At 49.1% G+C, this 18,352-nt stretch overlaps 1 protein-coding gene across 2 annotated transcripts in view; it reads right to left on the reverse strand.

Moving 5' to 3' along the window:
- Positions 1-3,721, reverse strand: part of USP33 (ubiquitin specific peptidase 33) — a 97,477-nt gene extending 93,756 nt beyond the window's left edge. The window contains exon 1 of one of the 2 annotated variants that reach the window (XM_038745200.1): positions 3,570-3,721. The gene's annotated coding sequence lies outside the window, so the exon portion shown is untranslated. The remainder of the gene's footprint in view (positions 1-3,569) is intronic. The other variant, XM_038745201.1, reaches the window with a different exon arrangement.
- Between the last annotated feature and the right edge of the window lie 14,631 nt (positions 3,722-18,352).

Consider the following 18,352-nt stretch of genomic DNA (forward strand, 5'->3'; position numbering starts at 1 on the left):
ACCACAGGCACCTCCCGGCTTCCCCTGGGCCCAGGCCGCATAGGACCTTCTAGACTGTGAGCCCGCTGTTGGGTAGGGACTGTCTCTATATGTTGCCGACTTGGCCTTCCCAAGCGCTTAGTACAGTGCTCTGCACACAGTAAGTGCTCACTAAATACAATTGAATGAATGAATGAGCCCGCTGTTGGGTAGGGACCGTCTCTATATGTTGCCAACTTGTATTTCCCAAGCGCTTAGTACAGTGCTCTGCACACAGTAAGCGCTCAAGAAATACGATTGAATGAATGAATGAATACGATTGAATGAATAAATGAGCCCGTTGTTGGGTAGGGACCGTCTCTATCTGTTGCCGACTTGGCCTACCCAAGTGTTTAGTACAGTGCTCTGCACACAGTAAGCGCTCACTAAATACGATTGAATGAATGAATGAGCCCGCTGTTGGGTAGGGACTGTCTCTATATGTTGCCAACTTGTACTTCCCAAGCGCTTAGTACAGTGCTCTGCACACAGTAAGCACTCAATAAATACGATTGAATGAATGAATGAATGATCGGGCAGGACCCCCCCTGCACACACACACACACGCACACACACACACACACACACACAGAGGCATTTCATTCATTCAATCGTATTTATTGAGCGCTTACTGTGTGCGGAGCACTGTGCTAAACGATTGGGAAGGCCAAGTCGGCACCAGATAGACAGTCCCTACCCAACAATGGGCTCACAGTCTAGAAGGGGTATGAGAAGCAGTATGACTCAGTGGAAAGAGCCCGGGCTTAGGAGTCAGAGGTCATGGGTTCATCCCAGCTCCGCCAACCGTCAGCTGGGTGACTTTGGGCAAGTCACTTCACTTCTCTGGGCCTCAGTTCCCTCATCTGTAAAATGGGGATTAAAACTGTGAGCCCCCCATGGGACAGCCTGATCACCTTGTAACCTCCCCAGTGCTTAGAACAGTGCTTAACAAATGTCATCATTATTATTATTACAGGCCTTCCCAGACTGAGCCCCCTCCTTCCTCTCCCCCTTCCTCCCCATCCCCCCGCCTTACCTCCTTCCCCTCCCCACAGCACCTGTCTATATGGATATATGTTTGTACATATTTCTCTATTTACTTATTTTACTTGTACGTATTTATTCTATTTATTTTGTTAATATGGTTTTTTTTGTCTGTTTCCCCCTTCTAGACTGTGAGCCCACTGTTGGGTAGGGACCGTCTCTATACGCTGCCAACTTGTACTTCCCAAGCGCTTAGTCCAGTGCTCTGCACACAGTAAGCGCTCAATAAATACGACTGAATGAATGAATGACTGGACAGGACCGGTCGGGCTGCCTTCCCCAGCAGGGCAGGCAGAGCCTCCCCCCACACACCCCTACCCACACAAACACACACACACACACATACACACACGCAGACAGGCATTTCATTCATTCAATCATATTTATTGAGCGTTTACTGTGTGCAGAGCACTGTACTAAACACTTGGGAAGTCCAAGTCGGCACCAGATAGAGACAGTCCCTACACAAAAGCGGGCTCATGGAAGAGGCCTTCCTTCCCAGACTCAGCCCCCCTTTTCCTCAGCTCCCCTTCCCTTTGTTCTTCCCCCTCTCTCCCTACCACATAGCACTTATGTATTTATGCATCTATGCATAATTCTATTTGTTTATATCGATAATAATAATAATCATGGCATTTCATTCATTCATTCAATCGTATTGATTGAGCGCTTACTGTGTGCAGAGCACTGTACTAAGCGCTTGGGAAGTACAAGTCGGCAACATAGAGGGACGGTCCCTACCCAACAGCGGGCTCACAGAAGAGGCCTTCCTTCCCAGACTCAGCCCCCCTTTTCCTCAGCTCCCCTTCCCTTTGCTCTTCCCCCATCTCCCTACCACACAGCACTTATGTATTTATGCATGTGTATAATTCTATTTATTTATATCGATAATAATAATGATGGCATTTAATTCATTCATTCAATCGTATTTATTGAGCGCTTACTGTGTGCAGAGCACTGTACTAAGCACTTGGGAAGTACAAGTTGGCAACATATAGAGACGGTCATTCATTCATTCAATCGTATTTCTTAAGCGCTTACTGTGTGCAGAGCACTGTACTAAGCGCTTGGGAAGTACAAGCTGGCAACATATAGAGACAGGCCCTACCCAACAGCGGGCTCACAGTCTAGAAGGGGGAGACAGAGGACAAAACATATTATCAAAATAAAATAAATAGAATAAATATGTACAAATAAAATAGAGTAATAAATACGTACAAACATATACATATATACAGGTGCTGTGGGGAGGATAAGGAGGTAAAGCCGGGGGGGATGGGGAGGGGGAGGAGGGGGAGCATCCCCCCTTCTAGACTGTGAGCCCACTGTTGAGTAGGGACCGTCTCTATATCAATCAATTGTATTTATTGAACACTTACTGTGTGCAGAGCATGTTGCCAACTTGTACTTCCCAAGTGCTTAGTACAGTGCTCTGCACACAGTAAGCGCTCAATAAATACGATTGAATGAATGAATGAGAGGAAGGAGGAGGCTCAGTCTGGGAAGCTCCCTACCCAACAGCGGGCTCACCGTCTAGAAGGGGGAGACAGATGACACAACAAAACATATTAACAAAGCATTCATTCATTCATTCAATTGTATTTACTGAGCGCTTACTGTGTGTACTAAGCGATTGGGAAGTCCAAGTTGGCAACATATAGAGACGGTCCCTACCCAACAGTGGGCTCACAGTCTAGAAGGGGGAGACAGACAACATTCATTCATTCATTCAATTGTATTTACTGAGCGCTTACCGTGTGTACTAGGCGCTTGGGAAGTCCAAGTTGGCAACATATAGAGACGGTCCCTACCCAACAGCGGGCTCACAGTCTAGAAGGGGAGCCCGACTCATCTTCAAAGCCCTTCTTAAAAGGCCAATTTAATGCCATTCCTGGGAAAGTAGTCAACTAGCCACTAGCCTCCCTCCCTCCCCCCCTCCATCCCCCCCACCTTACCTCCTTCCATTCAATCAATCAATCAATCGTATTTATTGAGCGCTTACTGTGTGCAGAGCACTGTACTAAGCGCTTGGGAAGTACAAGTTGGCAACATATAGAGCCAGTCCCTACCCAACAGTGGGCTCACAGTCTAAAAGGGGGAGACAGAGAACAAAACCAAACATACTACCAAAAACAGTACCTGTGTATATGTTTATACATATTTATCACTCTATTTATTTTACTTGTACCTATTCATTTATTTTATTTTAGTTTTGTTCTCTGTCTCCCCCTCCTAGACTATGAGCCCACTGTCGGGTAGGAACCGCCTCTACATGTTGCCGACTTGTACTTCCCAAGCGCTTAGTCCAGTGCTCTGCACACAGTAAGCGCTCAATAAATACGATTGAATGAATGCATGGAGGAGGCAGACAACATTCATCCACCCATTCAATCGTATTTATTGAGCGCTCACCGTGTGTACTAAGCGCTTGGGAAGTCCAAATTGGCAACACAGAGAGACGGGCCCTGCTGTCTAGAAGTCCAACCCCGCGCCCCGCCCGTTCTCACCGGTCTTATTCATCCAGGAGGCACCAGTCGTATTCATCCAGGCCTATTTATTGAGCGCTTACTGCGTGCAGGGCATGGGAAGGACGAGGTGTCGGCGGATAGAGCCGGTCCCTACCCAACAGCGGGCTCCACACGGGCCCAGAGGAGCAGAGGCCTGGGCGCCGTCGTTCATTCATTCAATCCTGTTGATTGGGCGCTGACTGTGTGCAGAGCACTGTGCTGAGCGCTTGGGAAGGCCAAGTCGGCAACGTAGAGAGGCGGTCCCTACCCAACAGCAGGCTCACAGTCTAGAAGGAGGGGACTGGGACTGGTCCTGCCCTTGTCTTCTCTTCTCTTGTCTTCGTCCGGCTCCGCCTCCTCCGGCTGCGGCCTGCGGGGGAAACCGCTGTTCTTCCGGGGCAACGGAGGCGGGGACCGACGGACCGATGGACGGACGAGGGGAGGGAGGAGTCCTGTACAGAGCCGAGCCGAGCTCCGGGCCTTTGTGCCCTGCTTGGGGCGGAGCGCCCGGAGACCCGCCCCGAAGCGAACCGGTCCCGAGCCATTCCTTCATTCACTAACGGTTTCATTGGGCACCTACTGCGCTAACCAATCAATCAATCAATCAATCAATCGTATTTATTGAGCGCTTACTGTGTGCAGAGCACTGGACTAAGCGCTTGGGAAGTACAAGTTGGCAACACAGAGAGACAGTCCCTACCCAACACAGTCTAAAAGGGGGAGACAGTTATCACTTGGAAGCACACAAGAAGGTGAAAGAGACCCTCAAGACTGCTGAACGAATGAAGTTCACCCTCCAGCAGTTCTTATCACTTGGAAGCATTCCTCACGAGTGAGAATCATCATCATCAATCGTATTTATTGAGCGCTTACTATGTGCAGAGCACTGTCCTAAGCGCTTGGGAAGTACAAGTTGGCAACATATAGAGACAGTCCCTACCCAACAGTGGGCTCACAGTCTAAAAGTGAGAATCAATCACTGGTATTTACTGAGGGGTTTCGGGGGGCAGAGCATTGTGCTAAGCACTTGGGAGAGTGAAGCCTAAGAGTCGATAGACACGATCCCTACCCTCAGAACCAATGAATCAATCAATCGTATTTATTGAGCGCTTACTGTGTGCAGAGCACTGTAGTAAGCGCTTGGGAAGTACAAGTCGGCAACATGTAGAGACAGTCCCTACCCAACAGCGGGCTCACAATCTAGAAGGGGGAGGCAGAGAACAAAACCAAACTTATTAACAGAATAAAATAAATAGAATAGACATGTACAAGTAAAATAAATAGAGTAATAAATACGTACAAACATATATACAGGTGTTGTGGGGAAGGGAAGGAGGTAAGGGGGGGATGGAGAGGGGGAGGAGGGGGAGAGGAAGGAGGGGGCTCAGTCTGGGTAGGCCTCCTGGAAGAGGTGAGCTCTCAGTAGGGCCTTGAAGACGGCTGAATAAATGAAGTTTACCCTCCAACAGTTCTTATCACTTGGAAGCATTCCTCACAAGTGAAAATCAATCACTGGTATTTACTGAGGGCTTTCGGGGGGGCAGAGCACTGTACTAAGCACTTGGGAGAGTGAAGTCTAGGAGTCGATAGACACGATCCCTACCCTCGGAACCGGTCCCGAGTCATTCCTTCATTCAGCAATGGTTTTATTGAGCATCTACTGGTCGCAGTACACTGTGCTAGGCACACAGGAAGGTAAAAAGAGAAGCACAAGATGGCTGAACAAATGAAGTTTACCAACCAACAGGGGTAGTCTGTCAGATATGAAGAGTGGGGTGGGGGGCATTCTAGGCCAGAGGCAGGACGTGGGCGAGGGCTCAGTGGTGAGATGGATGAGATCGAGATACAATATTAATAATAGTAAGATATTTGCTAAGGGCTTACTATGTGCCAAGCACTGTTCTAAGCGCTGTTCTAAGAGTCCATAGACACGATCCCTACCCTCAGAACCAGTCAATGAATCATTCAATCGTATTTATTGAGCACTTACTGTGTGCAGAGCCCTGTACTAAGCGCTTGGGAAGTACAAGTTGGCAACATAGAGAGACGGTCCCTACCCAACAGCGGGCTCACAATCTAGAAGGGGGAGGCAGAGAACAAAACCAAACATATTAACAAAATAAAACAAATAGAATAGATATGTACAAGTAAAATAGAGTAATAAATACGTACAAACATGTATACAGGTGCTGTGGGGAAGGGAAGGAGGTAAGGCAGGGGGTGAAGAGGGGGAGGAGGGGGAGAGGAAGGAGGGGGCTCAGTTTCGGAAGGCCTTGAAGACGGCTGAACAAATGAAGTTTACCCTCCAACAGTTCTTATCACTTGGAAGCATTCCTCAAAAGTGAAAATCAATCACTGGTATTTACTGAGGGCTTTCGGGGTGCAGAGCATTGTACTAAGCACTTGGGAGAGTAAAGTCTAAGAGTCCATAGACAGGATCCCTACCCTCGGAACCGGTCCCGAGTCATTCCTTCATTCAGTAACGGTTTCACTGATCACCTATTGTGCTAAGCACACAGGAAGGTAAAAGAGAAGCACAAGACGGCTGAACAAATGAAGTTTACCCTCCAACAGTTCTTACCACTTGGAAGCATTCCTCACAAGTGAAAATCCATCACTGGTATTTACTGAGGGCTTTCGGGGTGCAGAGCATTGTACTAAGCACTTGGGAGAGTAAAGTTTAAGAGTCGATAGACACGATCCCTACCCTCGGAACCAGTCCCGAGTCATTCATTCAGCGACGGCTTTATTGAGCACCTACTGGGCGCAGTACACTGTGCTAAGCACACAGGAAGGTAAAAGAGAAGCACAAGATGGCTGAACAAATGAAGTTTACCATCCAACAGTTCTTATCACTTGGAAGCTGGTTAGAAAACCAGCATGGCTCAATGGAAAGAGCCCGGGCTTGGGGGTCAGAGGTCATGGGTTCTAATCCCAGCTCCGCCACATGTCTGCTGTGTGACCTTGGGCAAGTCACTTCACTTGTCTGAGCCTCAGTTACCTCATCTGTAAAATAAGCGCTTAACAAATACCACCCAGATTGAGCCCCCTCCTTCCTCTCCCCCTTGTCCCCCTCCCCATCGCCCCAGCCTTACCTCCTTCCCCTCCCCACAGCACCTGTATATATGTATATATGTTTGTACATATTTATTACTCTATTTATTTATTTGTACATATTTATTCTATTTATTTTATTTTGTTAATATGTTTTGTTTTGTTCTCTGTCTCCCCCTTCCAGACTGTGAGCCCACTGTTGGGTAGGGACCGTCTCTATATGTTGCCAACTTGTACTTCCCAAGCGCTTAGTACAGTGCTCTGCACACAGTAAGCGCTCAATAAATACGATTGAATGAATGAATTGGAGAATTGCCTTGCATTGGCCTGGCCCAGCATGGCCGGGCTAGCACATCCCTTTGTGCCCTGCTGTCTAGATCAGATTAGCAAAGAACTGAATCCACTGGGGCCAGGCTGGGCTACACTGTAAGGCATTAATCAATCAATCAATAGTGCTTATTAGACACCTAATATGCACAGAGCCGTCTACATCTAGTTGTCTCTTGTACCAATCAGAGGTATTTACTGAGCACTTACTATGTGCAAGTTCTTCCTTCCCCTCCCAGCCCCACAGCACTTAAGTACAGATCTGTAACATTTATTTGTATCGATGTCTGTGTCTCCCCCTCTCTAGACCCTAAGCTCGTTGTGGGCAGGGAATGTGTGTTTATTGTTGTACTCTCTGTACACAGTAAGGGCTCAATAAATACGACTGAATGAACTGAATGAATGAAAGATCCCACTGACCGTGAAGCTCCCCTCTGAGAGTGCATGGGTCCCTGTCCAGCCAGGGAGAAATATCTGAGCAATAAGTCAGAGTCAGGAGGGTCATGAAGGAGGTATACTTGGAAAGTAAGCGTGGAACTGGGATGTTGCAGTGGAAAAAGGAGGATAGGAAAGAAGGCAGCTGACTTGTAAAATGCACACTTCCAGAGGCAGCCTCTTGGTTGCACTCACCCAGGAACTTCAGTGTAGATGATTCCTTCCAGCCACTTTTCCCCTTCAGGATCCATCGTGGAGACCGTGATTGCGGTGCTCTTCCCCATCCCCCAACAGTCTCTGTCTGCCCTTCATCCTCCATCTTCCCCACATTCTGTATTTTTTGTCTCCCTCTACATCTGTCACCCTTCCCTTCTTCTTTAATCATTGTCTTTCCAACTCTTCCTTATTTTTTTCTCCTTCTTCCCCATTTTAGGACTATTCGCTCCATTCCTTGAAACTCCCAACCCCTTAGAAATAAGGCATCCCCCTGAGACCTATAAAAATATGATCCCTTTTACTCCAAATTTTTATAATGAACATTTATTTCCTTCACCTATTCTGAGCAATGGAGTGCCTTCAAACAAAGCCTGTGATTTTATAACCCTAACGAAGGGTTGAGACATAGGCACTGTGTAAGCACATAGATGAGAAAGTCACAAGCGGATGATCAGCTCATTTATGTTCATATTTACCTTTCATAATTAGTATTTTTATTTCATATTACTGAGGGACAGGACTGATGATTTTCGATTATTGCACTCTATTCCCTCAGCAACCCAACGAGAGGCTCCAGAGGGGTACATATGGCTCTCACGTGCTCCCTACTTCTGGTGTTTGGAGGCAAGCAGGATTGGGGTGGGACAATGGGTGGGGACTCGACTGGCCTTTATAGAAGCAGCTCAGGGAGCCCGGTGCCACTGGAAGAAGTCAGTGATCCAAGCAAGTGTGGAAAGGAAAATAAGGAGACAAAAGAAAAAGTGGATAAGACACTTGGAGAGAGAGAGAGACATGGAGATAGATGCTGGCACAGGCATGAATGGTAGATGTATGCACAGGGGAACATAGAAACACATTTGCACCTATTCAGATGTATACACAAATGTGCAATCCTACAGTTCTATTTACAGATATGTTAGATGCACAGCTGAGCAGAAGTGCAGATGGAAGCCATAAACAGCAGCAGGTGCACACAGCTGCCCCAGCTACAAATTTCCCAGAATTTCCATCACCACTATTATTATTATAGTATTTGTAAAGCACTTATTTTGCATCAAGCAAAGTTCCAAGCACTGGGGTTGTCCCAAATGGGGCTCAGTCTAAGTAGGAGCAAGAAAGAGTACTGAATCCCCATTTTACAGTTGAGGAAACTGACACACAGAGAAATGAATTGACTTGCCCAAGGTCACACAGCAAACAAATTTAAAACAAAGGTCCTCTGGCTCCTAGCCATGTGTTCTGTCCACGAGACCATACTGCTTCACACGGTTGCCTGATGCAGTCTCTGGGCGAGCTGATCTCTGGGGCCAAAGACAGCCGAGGACGACAGAAACTCCAGGGAGCCGGCAGCTACGATCCAGAGTTGACCTTCGGCGGCAACTTCCTCCTCGGGTTGCTTCTGCTGGCCTCAGTTCCCTCATCTGTAAAATGGGGATGAAGACTGTGAGCCCCTCATGGGACAACCAGATTACCTTGTATCTACCCCAGCGCTTAGAACAGTGCTTTGCACATAGTAAGCGCTTAACAAATACCAACATTATTATTATTATTCTGCTCAGCTCCTTGCATCCAACATCCCTATCCAAATTCTCCTTGCTCCCTGTTCTCAATTCTCCCATCTGTGACCCCTGGCGTAAATCCTTCCTCTTGCCGGGCACCGCCTCGGCCTTGCCGGACCACAGCTCTGCTCATCTTCAAAAACTCTTCTGAAATCCCACCGTCAAGAGACTTTTCCGGAACCATTTTGCCTCATCCCAGGAGAGATGACTCCTATAATCTCAGCACTTTTGCATTTACTACTTCTCATTCCACATTGAGTAGCATGTAAGACAATATGCACAAGAGTGCTCTTTCGGACACTTCTTCCACCTCTCTGTAAACTATTTTGTGTCTGTTTCCTTAACTAAACTGTAAGATCCTTGAAGGGAGGGATATCTTCTTCTAATGAACCTGTCCGAAATCAAAATGGGCTATGTTTATTCAGGTATGATTTACTTAGTACATAATCTGACATAATCACAAACATAATCCATTCATACAGGCTAGGTAGGGTATGAGACTTGATACACTCTTTATATATGGGGAAACGCTACCATAAAAGAATTACGACAGTTAATCAGTGGTATTTACTGAGCACTTTCTGTGTGCAGAGCATTGTATTAAGTGCTTGGGAGAACACATTACTATGGGTTGGTAGACACAATCCTTGCTCTCAGGGAACTTTTAGCCTACTAAACTCACATGGCTCGTTCACACAGTTCAGGGAAGAGCCAAGACATAAATCCAGACTTCTTGCCCAATACTCCTCCCACCTGTCACAGGGCCTGTGGCACTTTTTGTTTGTTGGGGCTAGCAGCTACTTCCAGAAAAAGTAACTGGCCATGTCTACACTTCTTTCTCCAATGTACATTTTCCCAGATAGAGAGAGGGGATCCATAGCAGAGTCTGACAGTTGCCAGAAAGAGAAATGCTCTTTACTGCATGCGATGTTAGCTTCACAGCACTCACAGAAGTTTCACTCACCACCACAGGTGCTAGTTACAAACTAGGACTCTCTCAAGCATTTGGTAATGTGCTCTGCCCACAGGTGGATTTCAATACATATTACTGATCAATTGATCTTCCTTCTTCAAGACAATCACTGCTATTTACTGAGCACTTACTAAGTGCAAAGCATTGCACTAAGCATTTGGGAGAGTACAACAGAATTAGGAGACACACTGTGGGCTGGGAAGGTGTCTAACACCTTTGTTATAGTGTACTCTCCCAAGTGCCCAGTACAGTGTTCTGCATACGGTATGTACTCAACAAATATGATTGATTGATTCCCTACCCACAAGGAGATTACAGTTTAGAGGGACTTTAGTTATCAAATTGGCCATCAAGTTTGAGCAGAGGCAGGTGACTTGACTGATGAAGCAAAAATGTTTGGCCACCATCATCTGAGCCACCTGAACACTGGGAACTCACATCTGCGATACTTTTGTCCATACCTTACATCTCCCCAGCTCTAGACTGTAAGCTCATTATGGTCAGGGAATGAGTCTGCTAATTCAATCGCATTTATTGAGCTCTTACTGTGTGCAGAGCACTGTACGTGGAAAGTACAATTCAGCAATAAACACAATCCCTGCCCACATCGGGCTTTATATTCAACACCATATGGTGAACTGGGGAGATTAGCACAAATCCTGCTGCTTCTGAGAAAGTGGAGGGAGAAGAGGAGAGAAAGAAAATGAGAGATGAAGCTTCATGGAAGGGGAAAGAAAGTACCAGTTATTCTTTAACTTCAGGACTCGAAAGACCATTCCTTCAGCTGCAGTAGCTGTCTTTTGCAACTCTGTGATATCTGTGCTGTAGCACCTGTTATCTCTCCCAAATCATACAGCCTAATAGGCAAACCAAAACCAACATTTTAACCAAGTGAATACTGAATCTGCATCTTGTTCCCTGTCAATAGGCTGACAAGTAAGTCAGTAAAGCAGCATGGCCTAGTGGAAAGAGCGTGAGTCTGGGAGACAGAGGACCTGGGGTATGTGACCTTGGGCAACTCATATTTTCTCTGTGCCCCGGCTACCTCATCTTTAAAACTGGACTGAAATCCTCCTCCCTCTGATTTAGACAAAGCCCCTTGTGGAACAGGGACTGTGTCCAACCTGAGAAACTTGTATCTACTGCACTGCTCAGAACAGTGCTTGACACGTAGGAAATGCTTAAATATCATCCTAATTCTGTTATTAATTAATGCTAATTGATTAATTAATGCTAGAATTAATGCTAATTCTGTTGTATTGTACTTTCCCAAGCACTTAATAAAGTGCTTGGCACCAAGTAAGCATTCAATAAATATGATTAATTTCCTACTAAGCAAAAATGCTTGTACACCTGTCTTTTTTCTTCCTCCTATTTGTAAATGATTTTAGGCCTGTCTCCTCCACTAATTCATTTATTCATTCATTCAATCGTACTTATTGAGCGCTTACTGTGTGCAGAGCACTGGACTAAACTCTTGGGAAGTACAAGTTGGCAACATATACAGACGGTCCCTATCCAACAGCGGGCTCACAGTCCAGAAGGGGGAGACAGACAACAAAACAAAACATATTAACAAAATAAAACAAATAGGATAAATAAGTACAAGTAAAATAAATAGAGTAATAAATATGTACAGACATATATACATATATACAGGTGTTGTGGGGAGGGGAAGGAGGTAAGGCGGCGGGGGTAGAGAGGGGGAGGAGGGGGAAAGGAAGGAGGGGGCTCAGTCTGGGAAGGCCTCCTGGAGGAGGTGAGCTCTCAGTAGGGCCTTGAAGGGAGAAAGAGAGCTAGCTTGGCGGATGTGCGGAGGGAGGGCATTCCAGGCCCGGGGGATGATGTGGGCCAGGGGTCGACGGCGGGATAGGCGAGAACGAGGCACGGTGAGGAGGTTAGCGGCAGAGGAGCGGAGGGTGCGGGCTGGGCTGGAGAAGGAGAGAAGGGAGGTGAGGTAGGAGGGGGCGAGGTGATGGACAGCCTTGAAGCCCAGGGTGAGGAGTTTTTGCCTAATGTGTAGATTGATTGGTAGCACTGGAGATTTTTGAGGAGGGGAGTAACATGCCCAGAGCGTTTCTGCACAAAGACGATCCGGGCAGCAGCATGAAGTATGGATTGAAGTGGGGAGAGACAGGAGGATGGGAGATCAGAAATGAGGCTGATGCAGTAATCCAGTCGGGACAGGATGAGAGACTGAACCAGCAGGGTAGCGGTTTGGATGGAGAGGAAAAGGCGGATCTTGGCGACATTGCGGAGGTGAGACCGGCTGGTTTTGGTGACGGATTGGATGTGAGGGGTGAACGAGAGAGCGGAGTCGAGGATGACACTGAGGTTGCGGGCTTGTGAGACGGGAAGGATGGTAGTGCTGTCAACAGTGATGGGAAAGTCAGAGAGAGGGCAGGGTTTGGGAGGGAAGATAAGGAGTTCAGTCTTGGACATGTTGAGTTTTAGATGGCGGGCAGACATCCAGATGGAGATGTCCTGAAGGCAGCAGGAGATACGAGCCTGGAGGGATGGAGAGAGAGCAGGGGCAGAGATGTAGATTTGGGTGTCATCAGCATAGAGATGATGGTTGAAGCCGTGGGAGTGAATGAGTTCACCAAGGGAGTGAGTGTAGATAGAGAACAGAAGGGGACCAAGAACTGACCCTTGAGGAACCCCTACAGTAAGGGGATGGGAGGGGAGGAGGAGCCCGCAAAAGAGACTGAGAATGAATGGCCGGAGAGATAAGAGGAGAACCAGGAGAGGACAGAGTCTGTGAAGCCAAGGTTGGATAGTGTGTTGAGGAGAAGGGGGTGGTCCACAGTTTTGAAGGCAGCTGGGAGGTCAAGGAGGATTAGGATAGAGTAGGAGCCATTGGATTTGGCAAGCAGGAGGTCACTGGTGAACTTTGAGAGGGCAGTTTCCGTGGAATGTAGGGGTTGGAAGCCAGATTGGAGGGGGTCGAGGAGAGAGTTGGCGTTGAGGAATTCGAGGCAGCGCGTGTAGACGACTCGTTCAAGGAGTCTGGAAAGGATCGGTAGGAGGGAGATAGGGCGATAACCAGAAGGTGAGGTGGGGTCAAGAGAGGGGTTTTTTTTGGATGGGAGAGACATGGGCATGTTTGAAGGCAGAGGGGAAGGAACCAGTGGAGAGTGAGCGGTTGAAGATGGAAGTTAAGGAGGGGAGAAGGGACGGAGCGAGAGATTTCATAAGAAATAATTATGGTACTTGTTAAGTGCTTACTATGTGCCAAGCACTGTTCTAAGTGCTGGAGTAGATACAAGTTAATCAGGTTGAACACAGTCCCTGTCCCGCATGGGGCTCAGTCTTGATCCCCATTTTACAGATCAAGGTAACTGACGCCAAGAGAAATTAAGTGACTTGCCCAAGATCACACAGCAAACAAGTGGCAGAGCTGGGATTAGAACCCATGACTTTTTGATTTCCAGGCCTGTGCTCTAACCACTATGCCATGCTGCTTCTCTGCTTCCACTAGACTGAAAAGTCCTTAAGGACTGGGATCATGTCTAATAATTCTACTGTACTTTCCTAAATACTTAGTGTAGTGCTCTGTACACCGTAGCAACTCATTAAATATGATAAACAAACACATATGCCCCCACAAGAATGATTTGATTTAGACATTGAAAACATTAACAAAGATCTGACTGGACCCATAGCAGAGAGAACAACATCTGTAGACCTGATGTTATTCAATATTTTGGTGCTAGCATTGGTAGCATGTAAACATGTAAAACTGAGAAGCAGCAGGGTGTAGTTCATTCATTCATTCATTCAATCATATTTCTTGAGCACTTACTGTGAGCAGAGCACTGGACTCAGCACTTGGAAAGTACAATTCGGCAACATATAGAGATGGTCCCGACCCAACGACGGGCTCACAATCTAGAAGGGGGAGACAGACAGCAAAACAGAACAAGTAGACAAGTGTCGATACCATCAAAATAAATAGAATTATAGATATATACACATCATTAATAAAATAGAGTAATAAATATGTACAAATATATACAAGTGCTTTGGGGAGGGGAAGGGGGTAGGGCAAAGGGAGAGAGTGGGGGCGATGGGGAGGGGAGGAGGATGGGGGGCTCAGTCTGGGAAGGCCTCCTGGTGTAGGTGAGCTCTCAGTAGGGCTTTGAAGGGAGGAAGAGAGCTAATTTGGTGGATGTGTGGAGGGAGGGCATTCCAGGCAAGAGGTAGGATGTGGGCCAGGGGGGTCGATGGTGGGACAGGTGAGAATGAGGCCCAGTGAGGAGGTTAGCGGCAGAGGAGCAGAGTGTGCAGGATGGGCTGGAGAAGGGAGGTGAGGTAGGAGGAGGCAAGGTGATGGAGAGCTTTGAAGCCAAAAGTGAGTCTTTGCTTCATGCGAAGGTTGATGGGCAACCACTGGGGATTTTTGAGTGACATGCCCAGAACGTTTCTGTGGAAAGATAATCGGGGCAGCAGACTGAAGTATAGACCGAAGCGGGGAGAGACAGGAAGATGGGAGATCAGAAAGGAGTCTGATGCAGTAATCCAGTTGGGATTGGATGGGAGATTGAACCAGCAAGGTAGCAGTTTGGATGGAGAGGAAAGGGCGGATCTTGGCGATGTTGTGGAGGTGAGACCGGCAGGTTCTGGTGATGGACTGGATGTGTGGGGTGAATCAGAGAGCAGAGTCAAGGATGACACCAAGGTTGCAGGCTTGTGAAACGGGAAGGATGGTCCACGGTGATGGGAAAATCGGGGAGAGGACAGGGTTTGGGAGCAAAGATAAGGAGCTCAGTCTTGGACATGTTGAGTTTTAGATGGCGGGCAGACACCCAGGTGGTGGTGCCCTGAAGGCAGGAGGAGATACGAGCCAGGAGGGAGGGAGGTGGAATCAATCAATCAATCGTATTTATTGAGCACTTACTGTGTGCAGAGCACTGTACTAAGCGCTTGGGTAGAGATGTAGATTTGGGTGTCATCAACATAGAGATGGTAGTTGAAGCCGTGGGAGCGAATGAGTTCACCAAGGAAGTGAGTGTAGATAGAGGACAGAAAGGGACCAAGAACTGACCCTTGAGGCACCCCTACAGTAAGGGGATGGGAGGGGGAGGAGGAGCCCACAAAGGAGACTGAGAATGAACGGCTGGAGAGCCAAGAGAGGACGGAAACTGTGAAGCCAAGGTTGGATAGCGTGTTGAGGAGAAGGGGATGGTCCACAGTGTCAAAGTCAGTTAAGAGGTCGAGAAGGATTAGGATAGAGTAGGTGCCATTGGATTTGGCAAGAAGGAGGTCGTCGGTGACCTTTGAGAGGGCAGTTTCAGTGGAGTATAGGGGATGGAAGCCAGATTGGAGGGGGCAAAAGCCTGGGAGTCAGAAGGTCGTGGTTCGAATTTAGGCTCTGCCACTGTCTGCTGTTTGTCCTTGGGCAAGTCATTTCACCTCTCTGTGCTTCAATTATCTCATCCGTAAAATGGGGACTGAGACTTTGAACTCTATGTGGGGCAGTGACTGTGTCCATCCTGGTTTGCTTGTTTCCACCCCAGGGCTTAGTACAGCACCCCACACATATCAAGCCCTTACCAAAAACCATAATTATTATTGTTCTATAATTGGGTAGCACAGGATTCCAAAGAGTCTTAGTAATGTCTTACTCAAGGAATGTCCCACATCTCAATCTTGATGGCTCCAGGATACCCGGAACATTGCTGTATGATGAAGAGAAATGAGTGACTAAACGTAGGATAATGTGGCGAGAGCAAGTAGCCTAACTGGGAATGTTGCAATCAGGAAACGGGAGGCTATAATAATAATAATAATAATAACCGTGGCATATATTTAAATTACTATATGCCTCCAGCAGGCAAGATAATTTGGCCGCGATTGGTGTCTCACGGAGGGTTTGCAGTCTAAGGGGGAGAGAGCTGATGCCCATTTTACAGATGGGGAAACAGAGATTGTGACTCACCCAAGGTCACACGGCCTGGTCCGGGAAACTAAGAAGCTAAACTGGGTAGAGTGTGAAGCGTCGGCCCGGTAAATATATATTAAGGCAAGGGGCTCAGGGGCAAGGATCGGGGTCACCTTTTTAGCCACAATGGAGTCAACATCCGGGCCACAAGGGCGACGGGGCGGAGGGAGGGATGAAGACTGAGGAGGAGGGCGGATGAGGAAGGAAGGATGAGGACTGAGGAGGGAGGAGCAGGGGGAGGAAGGAAAGGGGAGTAGAGGAGGGGGAAAAGGGGGAGGAGGAAGGAGGGGAAGGAGGGATGAAGGCATTGTGGCTTAGTGGAAAGAGCAAGGGCTTGGGAGTCAGAGGTCATGGGTTCGAATGCCGACTCCGCCACTTGTCAGCTGTGTGACTTTGGGCAAGTCACGTCATTTCTCTGGGCCTCAGTTCCCTCATCTGTAAAATGGGGATTAAGACCGTGAGCCCCACGTGGGACAAACTGTTAACCTTGTATCTATCCCAGCGCTTAAAACAGTGCTCGGCACATAGTAAGAGCTTAATACCATTATTATTATTATTATTATTATTAAGGCTGAGGAGGGGGGAGGAAGGATGAGGACTGAGGAGGGAGGAGAGGTAGGGAGGAAGGGGGAGGATAGGGAGGAGGGATAAAGACTGAGGAAGAAGGGAGGGAAGAGAGATAAAGACTGAGGAGGAGGGAGGAAGGAGGGCTGAGGACTGAAGAGGAGGGTGAGCCCGTTGTTGGGTAGGGACCGTCTCTGTTGCCGACTTGTACTTCCCAAGCGCTTAGTCCAGTGCTCTGCACACAGTAAGTGCTCAATAAATACAATTGAAGGAAGGAATGAATGAATGAATGAATGAGGGCGGAAGAGAGGGAAGGAGTAGGAGGGAGGAAGGAGGAGGGCTGAGAAGGAAGGGAGGAGGACTGAGGAGGAGGGAAGAGGGCGGGCGGGAGGCCGACGCAGAGTCTGGGCAGCCCTGCGGACCGAAGGAAGCAGCGTGGCTCAGTGGAAAGAGCCCGGGCTTTGGGGTCAGAGGTCATGGGTTCAAATCCCTGCTCTGCCAATTGTCAGTTGGGTGACTTTGGGCAAGTCACTTCACTGTGCCTCAGTTTCCTCATCTGTAAAATGGGGATTAAGACGGTGAGCCCCACGTGGGACAACCTGATCACCTTGTATCCTCCCCAACTCTTAGAACAGCGCTTTGCACATAGTAAGCGCTCAATAGATACGATTGAATGAAGGAATGAATGAATGAGAGAGGAGGCGGAGGATGGGGAAGGAGAACGGCGGGAGGAGGACTGAAGAGGGAGGAAGGAAGGAGGGCTGAGGGGGAAGGAGGAGGGCGGAGGAGGGAAGAGGGCTGAGCGGGAAGGAGGGCTGAGGAGGGAGGAGGAGGACGGGGGAAGGAGGGGGACGGAGGAGGGAAGAGGGAGGGAGGAAGTAGGAGGGGTGAGGGGGAAGGAGGGCTGAGGAGGGGGGAGGAAGACGGGGAGGGAAGAGGGAGGGAGGGAGGAGGGAGGGGGAGGGAAGAGGGAGGGAGGAGGGGGAGGGAAGAGGGAGGGAGGAGGGGGAGGGAAGAGGGAGGGAGGGGGGAGGGAAGAGGGAGGGAGGGGGGAGGGAAGCGGGAGGGGGGAGGGAAGCGGGAGGGGGGAGGAAGGGAGGAGGGAGGGAAGAGGGAGGGGGGAGGGAGGGAGGAGGGAGGGAGGGAGGAGGGAGGGAAGAGGGAGGGGGGAGGAAGGGAGGAGGGAGGGAAGAGGGAGGGGGGAGGAAGGGAGGAGGGCTGAGGAGGTCGGAAGAGGGAGGAAGGAGAGCTGAGGGGGAAGGAGGGCTGAGGGGGAAGGGGAGGAGGACTGCGGAGGAAAGAGGGAGGGAGGAAGGAGGGCTGAGGAAGGAAGACGGGAGAGGAGGGAGGAGGATGCAGCAGGTCGGAGGAAGGAAGGAGGGCTGAGGGGGAAGCAGGAGGAGGAGGGCGGGGAGGAGGAAGGAGGGGAAGGAGGGAGGAGGACGGGGGGGGGTCAGGCTGGAGGCCGTCAGAGGACCTGGTGAGCCGTGCGGGCCGAGGGCAGCGGCTGGGCCGGCGGGGGCCTCGCCGGCCTGACCCCGCAAGCCAGGCCTCCGTCCGCTCCGCTCACCTCACCCGGCCCGGCCCGGCCCGGCCCCGCCCCGCCCCTCTCCCTTCCTCCTCCTCCTCCTCCTCGGACGGCGCGGCGCGGCGCGGCGGGGGCCCGCCTCCCGTAGCCGGGCAACGGCAAGGCCCCGCGGCCCCGCCCGGC

The sequence above is a fragment of the Tachyglossus aculeatus genome, chromosome 4 (genome assembly GCF_015852505.1).
Source record: "Tachyglossus aculeatus isolate mTacAcu1 chromosome 4, mTacAcu1.pri, whole genome shotgun sequence".
Lineage (NCBI taxonomy): Eukaryota > Metazoa > Chordata > Mammalia > Monotremata > Tachyglossidae > Tachyglossus > Tachyglossus aculeatus.